The sequence below is a fragment of the Haliotis cracherodii genome, unplaced genomic scaffold, assembly GCF_022045235.1.
Source record: "Haliotis cracherodii isolate W230 unplaced genomic scaffold, xgHalCrac1.p SCAF_23, whole genome shotgun sequence".
Taxonomy (NCBI): Eukaryota; Metazoa; Mollusca; class Gastropoda; order Lepetellida; family Haliotidae; genus Haliotis; species Haliotis cracherodii.
The window spans coordinates 8,532,118-8,549,642 of NW_027266279.1; the positions used below are offsets into that span (position 1 = coordinate 8,532,118).

At 43.1% G+C, this 17,525-nt stretch overlaps 1 protein-coding gene across 1 annotated transcript in view; it reads right to left on the reverse strand.

The window, feature by feature from the left end:
• Positions 1–17,002, reverse strand: part of LOC139471723 (chloride channel protein 2-like) — a 70,231-nt gene extending 53,229 nt beyond the window's left edge. Inside the window, exon 1 of the mRNA XM_071254204.1 lies at positions 16,766–17,002. The gene's annotated coding sequence lies outside the window, so the exon portion shown is untranslated. The remainder of the gene's footprint in view (positions 1–16,765) is intronic.
• Between the last annotated feature and the right edge of the window lie 523 nt (positions 17,003–17,525).

Here is a 17,525-nt window from a genome sequence, read left to right on the forward strand (position 1 = left end):
TATGCAAATGACGATGGCATCAATTTTGCTGTGGAGAACCTTTTACACCACCAGGAGATCTTCTACACCAGTGGGATGGATCCAGGGGATTATGTTGCCAAATAACCAGCAACTGACCCTATCAACTCAGTCCATCGTAGATTGGACCAGAACTGTTCAGCAACATTCGTATACAGAGGAGAGTGTCTTGTCAAATGAGATTTTTTATTTAATCGCGTGACCCGAGTCACCTGACACGGAGGATGTTTTGTGAAAATGTCAACTTATTTGGCCCCAATCTCATTAAAATCAGATCTTAGTTCTCGCTACCGCTAAACAAAGATCTGAGGACATTCAATTACGGGTCACGTCAGACCGACCTTGTGCGAACTTTGACCGACCAATGGAATGACTGACAAGAAGTCGACATTGGCCAATCAGAAGGCAGCTTTCTCGTGCTTTACGGCATTAATTTCAAATTGGCGACTACGCTTCGAAACATATTTTGGCAAGTTTTTGATAAAAAAAAGTAAAACCTGAACAAAAGTACATTCTGGAATGGCTAATAGATAGTCTAGATTGTATAGATTCAGTCGTTAAACCCGTAACTATCGTTCGGAATACCCCGTGTTAAAGTTTCGAGGTTGCATGATTAGAAATCACATTCCGACTGGCACTTTCATAGTCTGGTAAGCGACGCTCTGATTGGTCGGATGATAGGTCGTTCTGACGTGACCCCTAATGGGATATCCTCAGATCTTTGTTAAGCGGAAGCGGGAACTAAGATCTGATTTTAATGAGATTGGTTTGGCCCACGACACAAACAGGTTATTTGACAAGAAAAGACGCATGTTCTCGCTATTAAGCGCTGTTTTAGTTAGTCTGTCTTTAAAGAACATTCTGCCATTGAGGCAGACTGGAAGTAGTTCCGGCATACAGTTATATTGCACTCGAGTAGCGTATCAATACACGTTCATGTCAGTGCACTGTGTCATCTCGGCATACACAATAAGCACGGCAAGTTCATGCCAGTCCGTGTGCACTTACCAGAAGCGGTAAACTGTAAAGTGCATGTTGTTGGGTGCTGCAATCTGAATAGTTGTAAAATGTTGTTAAATGGGATTGAGGACTTAGTATATAAACACTTTTTTGTGTGTGACGTTTTTGTCAATCATAAAATAGCACAGAAACCCCGTACCATTCGGCTTGGCGAAGGGAATACTAATCAATATTTATCAGAACAACTTCGAATTAGTTGATTTTGTATGGCATTTCAGTTAAGAATATCGGAAAATTATTTACCTGCTTCAAATGAAATTTCCGGGCATCAAATACCCAATAACACCTGCAAATCTGGAAATACGTGATGTTTATATTCTAATTTATTGCATAACAAATTCTATATTGTAAGATAAAGAAATATTGAACGATAGGAGTAAACGTGTATCTATAGTTTCTTCTGACTGACGACATACATGTATATCAAATTTTACACACACACACACACACACACACACACACACACACACACACACATGCGTGCACATGGAACCTCTCTTCGCAAAGGCGGTGAGGTTAAAGGTTTATACGATAACTCGAGAGAGAGAATTAGTAAAAAATGAAAGCAAACTTCATCTGAAGTTTATTGAGAAAACAATATGCGAAATGCTGGACTCAAAGTTTCTTCTTGGATTGGAAAGTCAAAACAAGGTTTACTTTGGCCAAGAAGTTTACTTAAGCTTCAGTGAGTGAGTGAGTGAGTTGTGTTTAACGCCGCTTTTAACAGTATTCCAGTTATATCACGGGGCGTCAGCTTAATGTGGGAGGAAAGCCCGAAGTGATGCAGGTCTCAGACGTTTACCACTTCGGTGAAACCCACGAGCACGGGTTTGGTGCTGACAAACCTAGAAACATAATCGGGGCGAACCGGGATTCGAACCCACAATCATAGGTTTCTGGCGTGCCCAAGGGACGCAACTCTGCACAGCGAATCGCGGCGCCTTAGGCGACTGGGCCACCCGTGTCCCCGGCTAAATAGATGAATATGAATGCACTATATAGTCTGCAGTCTAAGACAAGGGCTGAAATATACCTCATCAATTAAGTCCCACTTTACCTACATCACTAGAGTTAACAAGGCTTGTGAACAGATTCCCATGAAAACAAACGCACAGTGACATTTTACCTAAATTATATACAGATGTCTAAATGTGTAAGACGTTAATATTAAGGGGTCATGGATGCTCCAAGGGTTTAGGAGAGTTGAGTCCCTTGGCCTAGCCAGGATCATCTGATAGGTTCGATTCCAAGATGTGCCCGATTATACTCATTGATCTACCAGTACCATGTTCTTACACTTTGTGTCGATGTCTACATGGATTCATGAATTTGAGCTATCTAACTAAAATATGTTTCACTGTATATTATTATATAGCGTTCGCTATAAACAAGTCAATGGTATAAAACGTGTAAACGGTATACAGCTGGGTTTATATTTTTCATTTCGATCAATGTTAAGTTGTAACGTATCCACGAAGATCATATGTATAGAAGATTATTTTTTGTATTAGGTTATTTAATCGTAATTTGATATATTACTCGTAATTGATTGTACTTTGGACTATGGCGACAGCTGGAAGCGAAGCACTTGTATCATGAATTCGGTAATACGCGCGAATCTGTGACAATATCTGGCTGACTGATCTCACAGGAACTGACCCAACTGTTGATTCATATGTGGGCGGCTTCTTACGTCTGAGGGGCACGGGTGGCCCAGTCGTCTAAGGCGCCGCGATTCGCTGTGCAGAGTTGCGTCCCTTGGGCACGCCAGAAACCTATGATTGTGGGTTCTAATCCCGGTTCGCCCCGATTATGTTTCTAGGTTTGTCAGCACCATACCCGTGCTCGTGGGTTTCACCGAAGTGGTAAACGTCTGAGACCTGCATCACTTCAGGCTTTCCTCCCACATTAAGCTGACACGCCGCTATATAACTGTAATACTGTTAAAAGCGGCGTTAAACCCAACTCACTCACTCACTCACTATTACGTCTGATGCCCGGTGATGGGTTTACCTCTTTATACAGCATTACAGTTGTAATACCACTGACAACACCCTCTTTGGCCCTCTCTATATCGCGAGAGACTGCTTTAGCCGAGTGGGCTGTTTCTTCACTCGAAAAGCTTGCGTTTGATTACATTATGTAGAAAATATGCCGAGTCGTCACTTAGTCTTGCTGTTTGAAGTCATACTTTGATCTAACAGAGGTTAGTAATACAATTTAACTCTAGCACAAGAAATTTATTAAGACGAGTGCCACATGAAATTGCCCCCATCGTTTTTGTTTATCTTAGTATATATATATATAAGCCAGTATTTGTTGGTATATAAGCCAATGTATGTTTGTATATAAGCCAGTGTATTTTAGTATATGAGTCAATGCATGTTAGTATATATATCAGCTAGTGTGTGTTGGTATATAAGCCAGTGTATGTTGGTATATGAGTCAATTCATGTTGGTATATAAGCCAGTATATGATGGTATATAAGCCAGTATATGTTGGTATATCAGCCGTTGTATGTTGGTATATAAGCCAGTGTGTGTTGGTATATAATCCAGTGCATATTGTTATATGAGCCATTGTATGTTGGTATATAAGCCAGTATATGTTGGTATATGAGTCAGTGCATGTTGGTATATGAGTCAGTGCATGTTGGTACATAATCCAGTGTGTGTTAGTATATAATCCAGTGTGTGTTGGTATAAAAGCCAGTATATGTTGAATATATAATCCAGTGCATGTTGGTATATAATCCAGTGTATGTTGGTATATAATTCAGTGTGTCTTGGTATATAATCCAGTGTGTGTTGGTATATAAGCCAGTATATGTTGGTATATAATCCAGTGCATGTTGGTATATAATCCAGTGTATGTTGGTATATAATTAAGTGTGTGTTGATATATAATCCAGTGTGTGTTGGTATATAAGCCAGTATATGTTGGTATATAATCCAGTGCATGTCGGTATATAATCCAGTGTATGTTGGTATATAATTCAGTGTGTGTTGGTATATAATCCAGTGTGTGTTGGTATATAAGCCAGTATATGTTGGTATATAATCCAGTGCATGTTGGTATATAATCCAGTGTATGTTGGTATATAATTCAGTGTGTGTTGATATATAATCCAGTGTGTTTTGGTATATAGGCCAGTATATGTTGGTATATGAGTCAATGCAGGTTGGTACATAATCCAGTGTGTGTTAGTATATAATCCAGTGTATGTTGGTATATAATTCAGTGTGTGTTGGTATATAAGCCAGTATATGTTGGCATATAATCCAGTGTATGTTGGTATATAATCCAGTGTATGTTGGTATATAATTCAGTGCATGTTGGTATATAATCCAGTGTATGTTGGTATATAATTCAGTGTGTGTTGGTATATAAGCCAGTATTTGTTGGCATATAATCCAGTGTATGTTGGTATATAATTCAGTGTGTGTTGGTATATAATCCAGTGTATCTTGGTATATAAGCCAGTGTATCTTGGTATATAAGCCAGTATATGTTGGTATGTAAGCCAGTGTATGTTGGTATATAAGCTAGTGCATGTTGGTACATAACCCAGTGTGTGTTGGTATATAAGCCCGTGTATATTGGTATGTGAGCCAGTATATGTTGGTATATAAGCCAGTGTATGTTGGTATATAAGCCAGTATATGTTGGTATATAATGACTCAGTCGTAAAAAGACATTTCTGAAATCACATCACTCTATTCGACTATTCAAGTCGCGCCTACAACATTAACATCAGGTTGACTCACGCCGCCGCATGGACGTATATCTCATAAACACAAATATACTTTTTCGGTATTCTGTCTTATAGACAAAAACAAAATATTTCATCTGCTCTCGTGTTTTATATGCAAATTCGTAGACTAAGCCACGTAAACTTAAACCCTGTTAAACCGAACGGTTAATTTCCGGTTTTGGTTGTTATCAGTTTTTCCGGATTTAAAGTTAAAAAAAATGAATCCGTATGATCCCGACAAATCAGTCATTTGAACAATATTGTCCCATAGATGGGGTTTCCTGGTTGATAGATGTAACGAGCTTCTACTCTGAGAGTGGCAATGGCTGTGTTGTGTTTATCAGTTCAGTAGCTGTGCACACAACTGTAAATATACCTGTTTCTGTTTATAGTTTTTGTCAATCATTGTTAATCACGTGCTGTGACCTACCTCGCCATGTCCTATATACAATCTACTACCTGGACTTGGTGAATACGCATACTAACAGTATGCATGTGGTAGGTATGCAGGTGGTAGTTATGCAGGTACGTATGCATGTGGTAGGTATGCAGGTGGTACGTATGCAGGTACGTATGCATGTGGTACGTATGCAGGTGGTACGTATGCAGGTACGCCTGCAGCTAGGTATGCAGCTACGTATGCAGTTGGTAGGTATGCAGGTAGGTGGTAGGTATGCAGGTAGGTATGCAGTTGGTAGGTATGCATGTGGTAGGTATACAGGTACGTAAGTATGCATGTGGTAGGTATGCAGGTGGTACGTATGCATGTGGTAGGTATGCAGTTGGTAGGTATGCATGTGGTAGGTATGCAGGTACGTACGTATGCATGTGGTAGGTATGCAGGTACGTATGCATGTGGTAGGTATGCAGGTACGTATGCAGGTACGTATGCAGGTGGTATGTATGCAGGTGGTAGGTATGCATGTGGTAGGTATGCAGGTACGTATGCAGGTACGTATGCAGGTGGTATGTATGCAGGTGGTAGGTATGCAGTTGGTACGTATGCAGGTGGTAGGTATGCAGGTACGTATGCAGGTACGCACGTATGCATGTTGTAGGTATGCAGGTACGTACGTATGTATGTGGTAGGTATGCAGGTACGTATGCAGGTGGTATGTATGCAGGTGGTAGGTATGCAGTTGGTAAGTATGCAGGTACGTACGTATGCATGTGGTAGGTATGCAGGTACGTATGCAGGTACGTATGCAGGTGGTAGGTATGCATGTGGTAGGTATGCAGGTACGTATGCAGGTACGTATGCATATGGTAGGTATGCAGGTACGTATGCAGGTGGTATGTATGCAGGTATGTATGCAGGTAGGTATGCAGGTAGGTATGCAGTTGGTAGGTATGCATGTGGTAGGTATGCAGGTACGTACGTATGCATGTGGTAGGTATTCAGGTACGTATGCATGTGGTAGGTATGCAGGTATGTATGCAGATGGTAGGTATGCAGGTGGTAGGTATGCAGGTACGTATGCAGGTAGGTATGCAGGTAGGTATGCAGTTGGTAGGTATGCAGGTGGTAGGTATGCAGGTACGCATGCAGGTAGGTATGCAGGTAGGTATGCAGTTGGTAGGTATGCAGGTACGTACGTATGCAGGTACGTACGTATGCATGTGGTAGGTATTCAGGTACGTATGCATGGGGTAGGTATGCAGGTACGTATGCAGATGGTAGGTATGCAGGTGGTAGGTATGCAGATGGTAGGTATGCAGATGGTAGGTATGCAGGTGGTAGGTATGCAGATGGTACGTATGCAGTTACGTACGTATGCATGTGGTACGTATGCAGGTACGTATGCATGTGGTATGTATGCATGTCGTATGTATGCAGGTACGTATGCATGTGGTACGTATGCATGTGGTAGGTATGCAGGTAGGTATGCAGGTAGGTATGCATGTGGTAGGTATGCATGTGGTAGGTATGCAGGTACGTACGTATGCATGTGGTATGTATGCAGGTGGTAGGTATGCAGGTACGTACGTATGCAGGTGGTAGGTATGCAGGTGGTAGGTATGCAGTTGGTACGTATGCAGGTGGTATGTATGCAGGTGGTACGTATGCAGGTGGTACGTATGCAGGTGGTAGGTATGCAGGTGGTACGTATGCAGGTAGATATGCAGGTACGTATGCAGGTGGTACGTATGCATGTGGTAGGTATGCAGGTAGGTATGCAGGTACGTATGCAGGTGGTACGTATGCAGGTGGTATGTATGCAGGTGGTACGTATGCAGGTAGGTATGCAGGTACGTATGCAGATGGTACGTATGCAGGTGGTATGTATGCAGGTGGTACGTATGCAGGTGGTACGTATGCAGGTGGTAGGTATGCAGGTGGTATGTATGCAGGTGGTACGTATGCAGGTGGTACGTATGCAGGTGGTACGTATGCAGGTGGTAGGTATGCAGGTGGTACGTATGCAGGTGGTACGTATGCAGGTGGTATGTATGCAGGTGGTAGGTATGCAGGTGGTACGTATGCAGGTGGTAGGTATGCAGGTGGTACGTATGCAGTTGGTACGTATGCAGGTGGTACGTATGCAGGTGGTACGTATGCAGGTGGTACGTATGCAGGTGGTATGTATGCAGGTGGTACGTATGCTGGTAGGTATGCAGGTACGTATGCAGGTGGTACGTATGCATGTGGTAGGTATGCAGGTAGGTATGCAGGTACGTAAGCAGGTGGTACGTATGCAGGTGGTATGTATGCAGGTGGTACGTATGCAGGTAGGTATGCAGGTACGTATGCAGTTGGTACGTATGCAGGTGGTACGTATGCAGGTGGTACGTATGCAGGTGGTATGTATGCAGGTGGTACGTATGCAGGTAGGTATGCAGGTACGTATGCAGTTGGTACGTATGCAGGTGGTACGTATGCAGGTGGTACGTATGCAGGTGGTATGTATGCAGGTGGTACGTATGCTGGTAGGTATGCAGGTACGTATGCAGGTGGTACGTATGCATGTGGTAGGTATGCAGGTAGGTATGCAGGTACGTAAGCAGGTGGTACGTATGCAGGTGGTATGTATGCAGGTGGTACGTATGCAGGTAGGTATGCAGGTACGTATGCAGGTGGTACGTATGCAGGTGGTACGTATGCAGGTGGTATGTATGCAGGTGGTACGTATGCAGGTACGTATGCAGGTGGTATGTATGCAGGTGGTACGTATGCATGTGGTAGGTATGCAGGTAGGTATGCAGGTAGGTATGCAGGTGGTACGTATGCATGTGGTACGTATGCAGGTAGGTATGCAGGTGGTACGTATGCATGTGGTAGGTATGCAGGTACGTATGCAGGTACGTATGCAGGTGGTACGTATGCATGTGATAGGTATGCAGGTAGGTATGCAGGTAGGTATGCAGGTAGGTATGGGTAGCAACATATTGTTGACTCACTGTCCTCGGTTTCAGAAGGGAAACAGTATGGGCAAGGTGAGGTGAGATGAAATGGGGTTTTACGCTGCTTTGGAGATTATTGCACCTTTAAAGCGACGTGCATTCACGTGTGTGTGTGTGCCGATTTTATAGTGCTGGCCATCTGAGATACCATTCCAAAGTGTAACTTTAATACCCTACTGAGATACAGTATACGACTCCGAGCCGACCAGCCTTGTTTTAGTCCCTTTATGTCGAGTGCCAGGCAGGGTAGCAACAAGTACCATCTCTAAATGTTTTGGTGTAACGAGACCTGGGATATATCAGGAGTAATTCCCGATATGGCAGCCATACCTGACGCATTATCTGAACGTAGTCCTCGTATCCATGGAAACAGTCTGTGTTTATCCGTGACAATATTCACACACGTTATTGTAGTGAGTGGGGGTTGGCTTAAAAACACTGGATAAACATTGATAGACCTCTCAGACCTGCATCACTCCGGGTTTTCCTCCCATATTTAGCTGACAGGCCGTGAAAAAACTAGAATACTGCTAATAGCGGCGTTAAACCCAACACACTCACCAGTTGTTGTTATACGTGTCACGTGATCAGTGTCATCAATGGCAATAGGAGAACGATTCTAGTTTAGTGACTACAAAGACTTGATCAATGTTGCATAGTATCAGTTAAGTTTTGCTTTAGGAGACGCCGAAAGACATTCACTAAGTCATCAATATTGAGCGTAACCGCCTGGGTTTCAAATGCGGCGTTATAACCGATATTCACATATCCAACTTCGTTATATCGCATGTTTAGTGAACACTATTCAAAAGTAGCACACTTACCACGCTGAAAATCACTACTGGAAATAATATTTATATAATTGTTAATGATTTGGTGCGTTTATATCTTCTTGGGGGTCAGCGCGTGCAGTTTGCCTCGTCTGAATATTCAGCAACCAGAGACAATGTTCAGAACACACCCAAGTGTCATTCAGTGCTCAGAAAGATGAGACATATATTTACTGAATAATACTCTCCCTTTATAAGTTGTAATTATTTTGTCGCAAATGGAAATATAGAGCTGTAAATTAAATGTTTTAATTACTGGTATAGAGATGTAGGTTCAAATGATCGTTATTCGTGCATGCTCCATGAGAATACTAACACAAACCATGTATAGTGGCTGCACGTACATGCAACTTAACCCATTGTTAATGAAGAGTTGTAAAATGGGTACCCGGGAGTTTCGGATATCATGACGAAAAAGCGTAAGCTGTAAAACTTGACATTATTATTTTGCTTACTCTATGTAAACATTGTAAAATCAATCGAATTTGTAACAGGGACGATGTCTATCCTCCATGAATGCTGAATTTATATTCATTACATCTTTACACCAACGACGTTTTTCGAAGACGTCATAAGTGAACAATGGGATATATAATTAAATTCATTGCACGTCAGAGCCTCTCTTAGTATTATTTGAATATAACCGGACTCAAGACGCGTGGGGTCGTGACCGGTATACATATGTGTTGCGACATGACGTGACATTTACAGATGTAGCCACGTGACATGGGTAGCTTGAACCCATCGCCCGAGATGTTAATAGCAGGATCTGTGACAGGCTTATGAAGTAAGGCTCACGTGATGCGTCGGGTAAAATAGAATTCAGCTTCAAACTGGGAGTGTTGACGCATGTTGATGAAATGTACATGAATGGGTGTCTTTGTGTGAGTCCATATGCATATGCGTGACTTATTTAAATCCATTGAAAATTGATGCGCATGCGCCATCGCGGGATGAATAAAATCAAACACGTACACATTCTCGTACGTTTTTGGGTCGAGTCCCGTCCGGGTTTCGAATCCACACAGCCAGAGCGAGGCACCTAATCGATAGCACACAAAGTCAGCGATCTAACCCACTCAGCCACCGGGGCTTCCACACAAAATATGAAATCCGACAGCTGGTAGTCTAGATCACGTAACCCTCTGACAAGTGTAAATTGGTGTAAATTGGCACGGTTTCCTTGGCCGAAAGCTATGAACACACAATGGCATTTAGAAAGCGGTCCTATGTAAAAAAAATGTTATATTTGGGATAAAACTTAAAGTAAAGTACAGATTCTCGTACTTTTTTGGGGTTGAGTCCCATCCGGGATTCGAACACATACCGCCAGAGTAGCGGCATGTTCTGTAGTAAAGTATAGAATCCCGTACTTTTTCTTTACAAAATCATGCTACCATTATCCTTTGTTGTTGTTGTTGTTGTTGTTAATCCCTTTCATGCATATCCTTATGTTGTTGTTGTTTATCCTTGTTACTTCACTGTCGCTTGACAAATATATAAGTATCTATACCGAAATGTCGCATATTGAAATTATAAAGAAGTTGCCATCCATAAAAAAACATCTTGTCTTTAAATATAAATGATTCACCGTCGCATACTTCGTCAGAGAAGTCCTCTCTCTGTCAAAATGCCTTAACGGTTCGCTGTTTGGAATAGCTTTTTCTCAAAACACAACTTATTACCTGACGTCAGTAATGATGACAACGACGATTTATTTCATTTTTTCCCCCACTATGAATCACCTCGAATGTTGATATGTAGTGAAGCACGGAACAGCACCCGTAGCCATGTCCGCTGACAGCGTGTATTAATCACCCTCTATATTGATACATCAGTCATCAAGTGTCGCCAAAGAGCGCCCCCTGGCGGTGATTGATTACAGAAGATAAGGACCAATATGCATGACGAACGTCTATCCGTCTGTTTCTGACTGTTGCAGCCAGGGTATCTATTCGTACGGGTTATTGTCGTTCATGTCCAGGTGTCTGTCACTCCATCTTCCATCATCTCCATCCGTTTGTCTGGTTCTTTACACCTGTGTGCTTCCACCCAACTACTTTTCTCTGCATTTATCTGTCAGTACAACCGATCTATCTCTATCCGTCCATGTCTATCTGAATGTACACCCATTAGTCTTATCAATGTGACCGCCTCCGTGGTCTAGTGGTAGAGCGTCCGCCCGGAGAGCGGAGAGAGTGAGTGAGTTGGGTTTAACGCCACTTTTAACAGTATTCCAGTTATATCGCGGCGTGTCAGCTTAATGTGGGAGGAAAGCCCGAAGTAACGCAGGTCTTAGACGTTTACCACTTCGGTGAAACCCACGAGCACGGGCATGGTGCTGACATACCTAGAAACATAATCGCGGCCGAACCGGGATTCGAACCCACAATCATATGTTTCTGGCGTGTCCAAGGGACGCGTCTCTACACAGCGAATTGCGGCGTCTTAGACGATTGGGCCCCCAGAGAGCGGAATGTCAGGGGTTCCTGCCCCGGCCGCGTCATACCAAATGACAAAGTAAGACGAGTTCTATGGATGAACAACTTCTTTATTACAATTAGTGCGACGTTTCGGTGTAGATCCTAACACCTTTATCAAGCAATCTATTTCTGGTGTCCCCCGCTGTGATATTGCTGGAATATTGCCAAAAGCGGCGTTAAACCGTACTCACTCACTCATTCATCCATCTATCTATCCAACCCGACCACATACACCTTACGTGCAGGTCTCAGCATACACAGGCAGTATGGTTACATGTACTGCCAATAAACTAAGTGTATGGCGAAACAGAGTGGAGACTTTGACACAAAAGCATGAATTACAAGGCGACGGGTTGTGCTGACAACGCTGAAAACGCCACGAGACGTGACAAACTTCTACAAGTCACCGCGACAAGGTCACTGGGAGGTGACTAAAACATGTTCGCGACGCACGCAGTTTTGAAGCACGCCCTGATGTTTTGGTACAAAGTATGGAGAAGATGTTAGAATATGAGCATTATGGAGAATCTGAAGCTTAATTGCTTTTATATAAAACTTCATTGGTACATGCGAGTCGTCCTGTGAATTGGCAACCTATGCTTGTCGTAAGAGTCGACTAACGGGACCAGGTGGTCAGGCTCGCTGACTTGGTTGATGCATGTCTACCAATTTCGTAGATCGATGCTCATGATGTCAACCACTGGATTGTCAGGTCCAGACTCGAGTATTTGCAGACCGTCTTCATATAGATGTAACAGTGCTGAGTGTGGCGTTGAACAACAAACAAATAAGAAACTTCAGTCCACAATTTAAGGTGATCCCTCGGCTGTTTGTGTCATTATTTTGTATTATTTGAGTTTGGTTCAACGCCGTTTTTAACAGTATTGAAATTATATCACGGCGTGTCAGCTTGATGTGGGAGGAAAATTCGAAGTGATGCAGATCTTTGGCGTTTAGTGAAACCCACGAGCACGTGTATGCTGCTGACAAACCTAGGAGCATACTCAGAGCGAAGAGGGATTCGACCCCACGAACATATGTTCCTGGCACGCCTACGGGACGCAACTCTGCAGAGCAATCTAACTGATTACTTGATAACTCTAATGATTCCTTCATTGAAATTAATAATAGTGTGAGTAATGAGTGAGTGAGTGAGTTGGGTTTAACGCCGCTTTTAACAGTGTTCAAGTTATATCACGGCGTGTGAGCTTAATGTGGGACGAAAGCCCGAAGTGATGCAGGTCTCAGTCGTTTACCACTTCGGTGAATGGGTATGGTGCTGACAAACACAGAAACATAATCGTGGAGAACCGGGATTCGAACCCACGATCATAGGTTTCTGGCGTGCCCAAGGGACGCAACTCATCACAGCGAATCGCGGCGCCTTAGACGACTGGGCCACCCGTGATACTGAAGTACCGTTCACCATACCCAACTAGCACAGTGCAGTATCAGTGAACGTTCGCTCACTCTCTACGGGTACGGGACCCTCTATAAACAAAGACTATAGCGCCATGTTTATCCAGGCAGCACTGATAATCTCTGTTAATCCGCGCCGGGCAGGTGATGTAAACTTTCCCAATACATGCAAGGGCAAGCCAATTGTCCACTTGAAAAAAAACACGGGAACATACGATACAAATGAAAATAGGGAATGCATCGGGCATCAGTTTTGTATGATGCGTCAACTAATATTATACAGAAAATAAATAACGCTGACAAGCGCCGAGCGTAAAGTGACGTCAAGTAACGTTTAGACATCAGCTGATCGCGTTACGCAACCTGATGAACTTGACTGACATTCGACACAATGGGGTCACCTTGTAAGTGACTATCATAACATCTTTATTAGTGTCTACATCACAAACATCGTTATTAACACGATGCTATCCCCCCTCGGGTCTCTTGACGCCTACGCCGAGTCCATCTGATACATCAGCTTGACGTCATCCATCACGCTTGACTCGACCCCGGGGGTGCAAGTTATTTGTGGAATAAGACTACGCGTACATGATATAGTTGTAAATATTGCGGAGACTATTTGGATGGGTGACCGATAGACTCACATCTAGTCTCTGAAAATAACATATACAGAAAAAACAGTCGTTAAATTATGAGTGAGAGAGTATGGTTTTACGCCGCTTTTAGCAATATTCCAGGCATATCACGGCGGGGGCACCAGAAATGGGCTTCACACATTGTACCCATGTCGGGAATAAAACCCGGGTCTTCGGCGTGACGAGCGAACGCTTTAACCACTAGGCTACCCGACCGCCCCCGTCAAATTATGGTTATGAAATAAAATAAAAAGGAGCCAAGAGACTTTCTTCATTTTCAGATATTGCAGTAATCTAGACTTGCCAAAGATTACGGGCTTGTATGGGCTGTATTGGATATATTTGTTTCAGGGACTCTATGGCGGACTAGGTGACGGTGTTCGGTAGCTTGAGTCCTGTGTGTCTAGGACTTCGGTCCTGACCCACACTGAAGCACATGTAGCACATGAGAGGTCTCCTGATGCAAGTGACTTTGTCCGAAATATGCCTTTTTTTGACCAAGCAGTGAATGGATACCCGGTAGGATAAGATATTTATGTGATTGTACATTCTAACGCCTAAAAGGAAGCAACGGTTGTCTACTCCCCAGGGAGCTGAGAATGAACATATTGAGTGCACACTGATCCTTTTTACGGGGTAATAATAATGTAGTGCCTTGAGTATTCACTCGGCGATTGGAAGTTGGCGCATTATAAAAGGCAATGTAAACAACCCCTGGGGGAAATGGGTCGTGATTGTCACAGGAGCTGACTAAGATCCCACTAGGACAGGGTTAGAATAGAGCCCTGGACTATTTGCTTGTAAGCCGTGACTACATTTGATCGTGTGTTCAGAATATTAACCACTGTTTTGTTTGTCTAGACTTGATTATACACCGGTTGCCGTGGTAACTGGAATATTGCTGCCTGCGAGGATATCAACATGCATCGACTGGTTAGTCAGGAATATAGATGTACCATATACAATATATACACTGTTGTTCATTATGGGGTGTCTCAAGAGCCAACCAATCAGGATGGAGTGGTCAGGCTGGGTGACTTTGCTGACCTCCTGCCATCGTGGGTGGTTTGCCTGGTCCAAGATGGAATATTGCTGACTGAGGGGTCAAACAACACTCACTCACTCACCAAAACGACAGGTGACAATTACGGTGCACGAGTGCTGATGATGAAGTCATACGTTTGACATGTACCAACAGATGTTTAATTTACGTAGTTTGAAGGAAATCCGCTCTTTCCTTCTTTTTCTACACATTGTTCTCACCACCCGTTAAATTGTTTAACATATTTACGAGTTATCTACCGTCGTTATGCTGCCTTAAACCTTTTCTAAATGCGAAGTAAAACCACATTCACTCCAAAGATACAAGGACCACGTGATCCTCCCAAGAGTGAAGTAATGGTATGTTGCTAGAAACACCCTCTCACTCACTCACTCATTCACTCGGCCTCTCTACAGTAGTGGGTTAGTGGTTTTCGATCGTCGCGCCCAAGACCCTGCTTGGATTCCTAACATGGATAATACTGATACGCAGCCTTACACACTAATAAGCAGCCTCACACACTAATACGCAGCCACATCCACTAATACGCTACCCCATCCACTAATACGCAACCTCACCCACTGATACGCAACCTCAACTACTAATACGCAACCCCATCCACTAATACGCAACCTCAACTACTAATACGCTACCCCATCCACTAATACGCAACCTCAACTACTAATACGTAACCTCACCTACTAATACGCAACCTCAACTACTAATACGCAACCCCATCCACTAAAACGCAACCTCACGCCCACTAATACCCAGCCTCGCCCAGTAATACGCAACCCAATCCACTGATACGCAACCTCGCCCACTAATAAGCAACCTCATTTAGTAGTACGCAATAATCATTCAGTAATACTCAACATCATTCAGTAATACACAACCTCGTAACACACCTGTGCAACCTAACAAATGCAGGTGACAGTTAGAATTCAACGTTGTATTATGTTACGCCCATCACAGCCCACCAGCTGATTACACAATAGCCAGGCCACGGGTGCTCAGTTTACTGTGTGACACACACGGCCTTCAGTCTCCGAATACTCAACAGGTAAACCAAACTCACCATCTGTGTATAAGCTAAGTCATTATTAACACTGTACACATTCCAACCACAAATAGTCGTTATATATAGGTCACATAAGAGGCTGCAAGTCGAACATTGTTACACTCCTCTAAAGGATGGAAATGAAACTGACACTAAAAATGACAAAATGTTTGTTAACCCAAACGAAACGACCGCAAGGTATGCATGCATGCATGTTTAAGCACACCACAAGCACGGTCACCTAGACTGACATGTAGTCCCAGAAATAAAGTTATCCTACTTAAAAATATATGTCTACAAAATAAAAAAATAAAAAATCCAAATGGAGCCCAGAACAATCCTTAATTTCCTGGAGCTGAGGCAATGAAGACTTGCTGGATCATTCTAGACTTGAGATGGACTCCTTTTTTAACTTCTTTTCTCTAGGGTCTGGGAGAGGCCAACAGTGAACATGTATACATGTACAAACAGACCTCAAGCACAGTGGGGCCCCGGTGGCCCAGTCGTCTAAGGCGCAGCGATTCGCTGTGCAGAGTTGCGTCCCTTGGGCACGCCAGAAACCTATGATTGTGGGTTCGAATCCCGGTTCGCCCCGATTATGTTTCTACGTTTGTCAGCACCATACCCGTGCTCGTGGGTTTCCGAAGTGGTAAACGTTTAAGACCTGCATCACTTCGGGCTTTCCTCCCACATTAAGCTGACACGCCGTGATATGACTGGAATACTGTTAAAAGCGGCGTTAAACCCAACTCACTCACTCAAGCACAGTGACCATGATGGAACTATTCTATTTTATAATAAATCGATGATTGACAGGACATACAGGTACTGACACAAGGATACCTGTGGAAATGACTTTCAATAAAGAAATTAAGTGAATCTGCATGTACCCTATTTCCTTCTCTTGATATATGGCATAAGAAGGATGTTCTATCCCTGCAATCCTGCTACCAACCTTTTGGTCTTATAAAAGCTTATCTTACCATTGCGGGACCAACATGACTTATCCACGAAGGTGAACAAGAACACTTGTCAAACGCATATACGTTCACACCAACATTGTATGTATTAATGAGAATATCATAGGCAGCTACTTACCACCACGACGAAACAGGTAGGTGACACAATGTGTTATCCCGGAGAAGATCGACACAAAGTTGTGATAGCTCCGACACAATTTCCCTGTCTGGACTACGACAAAAGTGGCGAGTTGGTCTCTAACCTCTCCGTCACTCGTATCTCCGCCCGACCTCTGATGTGGCCAATATGTATATGAGGTGTCCTATCTGATATTCCATCTACCTACAGTACACTTGTCATACACGCATACATCAAGCAGTCATAACGGATGTTAACTGCTTCAGGCACTTTGCCCCTAGGCATGCTTGACTTACAATCTACTACACATGAGTTACCTCCCTTTATTACACTGGTATAAGGTCGGCGATACGTAACATTGTGGTATTGTTGTCTTATACACGCGTTATTTATTCGGTTTTTAAAAAAAATCCTGTAACAATTCGTAGAATTTACAAAACAGGTTTAGGTTTGCTGCATAATGTATTACAGGCTGTCTGTATAAAATTACTTTAAGACAAGGGTGCAAGGAGCTTTGCCCTGAACTATTTTTTTAAATTTTTGTTGTTATTATTCCATAATTTTGTTGTTGTTCATTACAAGATTTAGGTAAGTATTTGGCAGTATCACTGCACGTTGTTAGTCAGCTGTTGAACATATTTACATGTTTGTATCGCAAGTCTGACGTGGAGCTGTTTGTTTCCTTAACAAGATGGCCTCAACTGCAGCCATGTAATGTTTTGTTCATAATGTGCACATGGAACCTCTCTTCGCAAAGGCG